At 32.8% G+C, this 7,629-nt stretch overlaps 1 long non-coding RNA gene across 1 annotated transcript; it reads left to right on the top strand.

Annotated features, from left to right (window-relative positions):
• Positions 1–5,798: 5,798 nt before the first annotated feature.
• On the top strand, positions 5,799–6,937 carry LOC127856049 (uncharacterized). The gene is made up of 2 exons (XR_008037829.1): positions 5,799–6,402; positions 6,786–6,937. It is a non-coding gene; the product is annotated as an uncharacterized LOC127856049 (long non-coding RNA).
• The last annotated feature ends 692 nt before the right edge of the window (positions 6,938–7,629 follow it).

Genomic DNA, 7,629 nt, shown 5'->3' with positions numbered 1-7,629 from the left:
TACACAAATAATATCTTGCAAGTGGATAAGTAAACATAGATAAGTATGAAAATGTTAAAAATAATAAGCAAGTCCATTACACAACGGCTAAACGTTAACTGACTTTGAACACAAGTCGTGAAGTTCGTCCATCGCCCGTTCTGACATTGACTTGTCACATTGTTAGGGTCAAGCGGAAGGTAACCATGGTTACATTGCAGCCTGCGTTTATGACCTTCCTCGTACGTGTTTCCGAGGACCTTTCCGTTAGTCTGCTTCATGAATGGTGGGCACACTGCAACACATATGATGTATGTAAATGCAGAGCCAAATTAAATATGCGTAAACAATTAAGAAATGGATACTATCAGCACATTTGACGAATCGCATGATGTAGCATATTTTTTACTAGTACTTAGAAACGGCCTTTGTGTTGATTTCACCGGAAACTTATAATTTCATTTTAGACATAAAACGAATTAACCTAAATTAAAATAAATTGAAATTATCGAAAATGCGCAAATGTACGTGCTGTTTATTCCCAGAACTCACCAGCATGTGCACATAAACATTGCACAAAAAGGTCCCAAGCAACGGTTTATTGTTTTATTACTGTGCCGTTGTTTGTATATTTATCGCTTTGATTCGAATGAGTGACGATTTTTGCACATCTTTGTTTCACAACGTAATTGTTGTTGACCGAGTGCTTGAAGACACGCATTTTTCATAAATAAGCGCACACTGGTTTTAAGTTAACAAAGCTTAAGGAATATAAACAAACATTATTTTAAAGTATGTAAAATACTTGTTTGATGATTAATACATACCGTCTGTAGGACACTTTTCTGACGTTGCTGAAGTAAAGTCACATCTTTGCAACGGTTGTGTTGAATCATAAGGACACGTGTCGTCGCACTTTCGTTTGTCCTAAATTTCAAAAGGCAACAGGATAAGTCTGCACAGTACCTCGATAAGTATAAAAAGAAAAGTATATTTTTATTTCAAATAAATCTTCTTGTTGATGTCTTAAACATTGTGTAAACATTAAAAAAAAACAACTAAATAAACGCGTAAGCTAGTCAAACACATACAATCTGTTAATATCATTTATTTAATTTAGCAACGCTTAATAAACACTCTTTATAACAATATGCGTTTACCACATTATAATACATCTCTCAATATTATTCGAGATATTGTTGCACAATGACTTAAAACAAAGGCTTCTCGAAACGCTTTCATATGAATGATATGTACTGATGTTTTAAGATGGCCTAGATTTCATATACAGTTGTTTCGTTTTATATAATTACAGACACTGATTGAATTTATCATTTTACTCCGCTCATTAAATATCAAAACACATACTTAAGTGTTGAAATTACATAACCCACGTTGAACGCATTCTAAAAATAGCATTTACTTCGCGTTAAAAGCCTACCTTGTAATAACTTAGTGCGGTGCAATTGGTATAACACTATTAGAAATATAATGCTAATTGTATACCATTACGAAAGCGTGTGAAATACACGTGCCCATTTCAAAACACTAATAATAAATGATTCGAATGAATGTTTTTATATTTTTATTTACAAGCGTATAATTCGATCGTTTGAGAAATCATACATGCTAAATTTACTGTTTGTAGCTCGTATTATTCAACAACAAGTTGCAAATTGATATTTTCCATAAAGATACCATACAATTATATTGTATTAGTAAATAAATAAATCATAGTGTTACGTAAAAACTAAAAATAGATTTGTTTTAGAAGTCATCAAATAAAATCATCAACGCGATCGAAACAAGACCTGCCCTTCTAGCACAAACATGATAACAATACGCCTTTAAAAAAAGACGTGGATTCATTGCATGGTTTATACTCCACATTTTCCTATATCCTATATGATATCACATTTTTGCCAAAAACAACAATTCCATGAACGCATGGTACTTTATTTATTAATATACATAAGGATTGCAAATATATTACGCATTCAATACCATGCGTTAAATAAAATTTACCTTGACTAAATATACTCTTTATAGAAACCATTACCTTTTGGTGAACAGGACGAATTAACACTGCAAAGTTGGTAGGTTATATGTTTTAAATATACAGCTTGTCGCCTCTTTTAAAAGCCGAACAAGACTTTTTGTAAAAATACTAAAACGTATCTATCCTCAACAAAACTAGCCGATTTCACCGGTAAAAGAACGTTTAAAGGGACTATTCAAGGTTTTACAAAAGGCTTGTTTGAGATTCTAAAGTATTCAAAGTTTTAAGAAATGACTGTTTGAGATTCAAAAGTCAAAATTTATTGAAATCAAATAAGCGATATACAAGAACTGATTAAGATACATGGTAAAATTACTTTCATTTTATGGAAAATTATCAATCGAAATTCGGAAAATAAAATAAAACGTGTTAATCGTTTTTTATAAATAACTAGGCAAACAAATGTTCTGCCTGTGCATTCCAACTGCGATTATTATTCAAAATCCTGCGTGATGTAGGTGGTAGATCGTTAGTGTTTGATTCTAGAGGTCCGGTCTTGGAACTTCTAGGAAGTCAATTTTTATAATGTTTTTATTGATATAACAATTATTTTAACTGTTAAAAATAGTACAGCTTTGCAAGTCAATTTTTGTAAAGACACTTAACAAAATCTAGAATATGTGAACCATCCCATACACAGATACACGTGTTTTATTTACTGAACATTGCCGTTCTTAAATCACAGGAAGATTGCGAATGGCTGTTCAAATATTAAATTGACCAAATCCCATATTTTACAGTGTAAACTAGGTCCGTGAAAATAGCAACATTGCTTTAAGCTGAAAATAATACCTCGTTTGTTAAGTCTTCTCGTTCGACATATAAAATACTCTGGTCTTGCTCTTGACAATCACCGTTGTTTCATTGTTCAACTGCAGAAGAAATGTTGTCGAAAAATATTGCGCACAAACCATACCTATGGTAACCAACAACTTTGCACCATGGTCGCAACGCACATGCGTTCAAGCATTCCGTCAACGACTTTTGAACTTGAATGACCCTTGGTATATTGTCTCCCATTGGGGGACCATACCACGAAGACTTGTATTCCAAAGTCCAAACTTGTGACACCGTGGCACAGACACAAAGTAAAAGCGTTCTTAGAAGTCTCGTCATTATGTTCCGTTTTTTAATAACAGTTTTTCATAACTACAATTAATAACCTGTACTGAACACACTCAGACTCTCGAAAGCAAAGGCCAACAACGAAAATGTCAGCGCCTCGCTCATTATATATCTACCAACTCTTTGTCGAGTGTTTCTTTGGAGAGGTAACATGACAAAATGCGATCGCAATTTGCCAGGTGTAAAGTTATGGAGACTGGAGCCGTTTAAGCGTGGCATGTAGCATTGTAATCGTTGAATAAAAACAGATCCTATACAGTCCGGAGTACAATGCTTCTTCATTTATAATTTAACAAACGTTTCATTACGTTACAAAGCTGTGTGCTAGGAAATCAAAGACAAGTCGATAACTTTATTATGTTCGAAGTAGAACCGATATGAACAAGGAAATTAGCCGACTGTGTCATTGATGATTAAGAATGAAAAGCTTGTTAAAATGGTATCCACCATAACAAGGGACATCTATATACAATGGTTTTTAGAGGCATGTATCATAAACCATATTACAGGCACACATTCTTAAATGTACAGTACGAAACTCGTATTGATCTATATTGAACTGTTATCGTGTATTTTTTTATTTTTTTTTATAGATCAACATGGATGTTTTAATTGAACTATCAGATGAAAAAAGGCATAGATACAAACAATAAAAGGTGCATATAATAATAAAGACATTTTTCATTGAGTAAAGACAAACAATGATAAATAAGTTGTTATAACAGATGATAAGGCATAGAAAAAAATAATAATAGGTGTTTATAATTGTATAATTAAGTGTATGCAACAATGGCATTAAATAGTTCTCATTCAATGTCAAACGATTCTAAATTATTTTTTGAAATTGATATTTTTTCAAGTTATCATATTCGTACTTTATGTATTTCTTGGCTCCAGCAATGCTTGGAATGCATTTATTTGTCCTACATTTGTATAAGTATAGCTTTATAAAACAAAATAACATTATTTATTGCACTATCAGACTTTGTCAAATATCCAAGTAGAATTATTGGCATATTAATGAAAGAAAAAGATTGACCTGGTAGCATTTCATCAATTATTGCTTTAGATATCTGACATTCCCAGAATAAATGCTCTAAATTTTCTTCACTTTGTTTGCAAAAAGTACATAATGGATCATCAATTATTTTCATTTTGTTCAACAGACTATTTGTTCCAAGTATCCTATGAATTATTCTGTATTGGAACCACTGTACCTTTACATCATTTGTTTTTAAAAAGGGTAGTTCAAAAATGCAGTTCCATTCATTTTCATTAATTGTTGTATTGAGTTTTAATTAATTTAATCTCAGGAAAGGAAGGAAAATGAATCAGAAACATAGTTTCTTGAATCTTTATTTGTGTGCAAACAACTAGGTAAATCTTAGTTAAAACCTTATTTCAACACTGGAGGTAACTTCTATAAATCTTGATGAAACTTGGTCAAAATGGTTTTTAGTCAATATCTAGGCCTAATTGGAAACGGATTTATCTGCGTCCAAAAATTAATCTCTTTAGGACGACAAATATCACTTAATCTTAATGTACCATTGTTAAAATGTCTATCCTTAAATATTTTAGGCAGAGTTTGGAATGGGGTCATCTTCGTCCAAAAACTAGTTCAAATGGTCAAATGTTAGAAACAAAACTTGTTATCGTTATGTATTTATGACACAATCGTGAAACAACTTAATTGTAATGTTATTCTTGAAACTATCTGGACCAAGCTCGAATCTGGGTCTCGTTCGATTAAAAAACTAGGTCATCATGCCAATTCTTAAAAACATTGTTACATTCCTTGAACAAATATTTATGACTTATTATTGATAAACTTACTCAGACCGTTTATCCTTACTATATCTATAAATAAAAAAATATATGTGACAACTGCGTTCAAAAAGATGTCGGCAGGTCAAATCTTATTTTAAAAATGTGTTTCTACTAAAAAAAACATAATTTGACTTGATTTTGATAAAGAGAAATCTGAATATTTAAATTTTCAAGGTTGACTTTGTAATAAATAAACTGTAGACAATAATAATGCGTATCAGAATGAGGCCGTAACGCAATGTGTACACTGAAGTTGAATATACAGGCAAACTATAAATATATCCAAAGCTGTATTTTATTGCTGGACATGTTGCTAAAAATGTATTAAAAAGGTGTTTAAAAATACTTTTATTTTACAAGTACAATGTTTTTGTTAATGAACGTTAATTTTTTTTGTATTTAAACATTTTGTTAATACATTTTCTGATACGCATCATTATTGTCTACCGTTTATTGTTCTGTATATCGTTCTGTTAAATTAAATAGTGATATTTTTTTATTGTATACATTTTCGTTTCATATATAATAGACCCATATAACTTATCAGTCGATTCAGCCATGAAAATCAAGTAATAATATTGCATAAATTTTTATTTGAAGTCTACTGTTGTTCTGAATGTTTATTATAGTTTATCCACAAATATTCTTATTAAACAAGAATAAATAAACAATACTTTTATAATACAATATTAGTAATACAGTGCAACAATTGTATATTTAAAAATAATAATGACAATAATAATATTAATTAGTAAAATTATAATTATAAAAATACAAATAATTTAGATCAATATATATGTATATAAATGTGCATTTAATACGGACTTCTTAAGTTCTTACGCCGAAACTGAACAACAAACAACCCGGCATCGAGAAATGTGGATTTGTGTGACGTCATTCCAGTTAAAACCTCATAACGTCAATAACGTTTACATTATTACGTCATAAAAAAAACAACGCGCCTAGCAACGTCACGGCATTATAAGCCAACCCATTACATCATCAACACACGGAATGTAAAATGGCAAAACTGAAAAATAAATTAAAAAAAAACAACACTTTCGAGTGCGAGGAAACTGGTCCTCAAGATGTTCGTCTGCATGTGCTGCCCATCCTTAGTCACGAAAATGGAGGTCGACGCAAACGAATATAACGATACCGATGATCTTGTGGTGACTCGCGTTTACAGGGCCGCCAGCTTCACTAACGCCGTCACTGCCGGCAGGATGCGCGTACAGGGCTCCAGAAGCGCGACCCGGGCAGAGTCGCAAACTGCCGCCGGAACTAGCAGACGCCAGACGAACCTGCACGAGAGAACGCGTCGACCGGCCTCACCGGAAACGTCGGCAATATCAAGGGAGCGAATCTCGTCATGGAATGATGACTCCGAGAATTAAGCTATTTCACAGGTAAGTTACAATAAATGTATATTCCCAGATATATTATAAAGTAAATTAAGATTAATGATAAAGTTATTAAAATGACAATATTCGTATTTTTTCTATTAAACGCTGTGATAAGTATTATCACCATAATACACATCCACAACTTAACAATTAGTTACCCTGAATAAATATGGTTTATCCACTTAACAAATTTTAGTTCAATATTATCCCCCCCCCCCCCCCCCCGCCCCACCTCCCCCCCCCCCAAAAAAAAACGAACCCAAAAAACATCATGATCATTTAACATAATTATTTTGTAAAATAATCCGAAATATCTCTCCCTGTTATTGATTGGCATTCCGTCTTGGAAACTTTATTATTTGCTCGTTTTACATAATCCCATACAGAGCCCGGAAGAAAGCGACAACGGAAGCGAGGTGGGCGACTACAGAGATGCCGGCCTTGACTTGGCAACATTGCAGGCGTATTTGTATTGGACTTAATTTGTTGTATGTATGTTTTGTTTGTATGTTATAAAGAAATGTGTTTATTTTGGTAACTCACAATTGTATATTGCATGAGTACTGCGGGTGGATTCAATTATAGTTCTTAGCGAAAACGTCAGAGTTATTATGTCAGCGCGTGCGAAGATTAGTGTGTGCGAGTTAGGCAGTAAGTGAAACAAAATAGAGCGCAAGAAAATATCAATAACTTATAGCATGAAAATAAAACAGAAACATATTTAGAGCGAGGGTGTGTGCGAGTCAGTAAGTGAAACAAAATAGAGCGCCAAAAATATCATTTACAGCCTGAAAACAGAAACAAGTAAAACAAATTGTTTAAGTAAAATTGATTTTAATTATTAAATACTTACCATCGATTAGCTTTCTCCTTTCAAAGGGGAATTAACCCATCCGGAAAATAGACTGGGAACCGTCCACCTCCATACTGTAATACAGGCCAGGTTAAACATAGTGCAATGCAACCGAGGCAAAAACCAGTAACCAACCCTCAATATTCTTTCAATATATATATATATATATATATATATATATATATATATATATACCAATACATAGTGCCAGTTACGCGGTCTCTGTAGTTTTCAGACTGTACTTACGAGGTCAATATAAAAAACGGGGTCTATATACAACCCCGCAATCTAGGCTCCTTTAATTACTATGAGGGGGGTGTAGGGGAGGTAATGCAATCAAATCTCACAATAAGGTCTTAAATCGAAAACCACAATCA

The sequence above is a fragment of the Dreissena polymorpha genome, chromosome 13, assembly GCF_020536995.1.
Source record: "Dreissena polymorpha isolate Duluth1 chromosome 13, UMN_Dpol_1.0, whole genome shotgun sequence".
In the NCBI taxonomy this organism is placed as follows: domain Eukaryota; kingdom Metazoa; phylum Mollusca; class Bivalvia; order Myida; family Dreissenidae; genus Dreissena; species Dreissena polymorpha.
The sequence above is the reverse complement of the archived record's forward strand: the minus strand, read 5'-3'. Positions and strand labels throughout refer to the sequence as shown.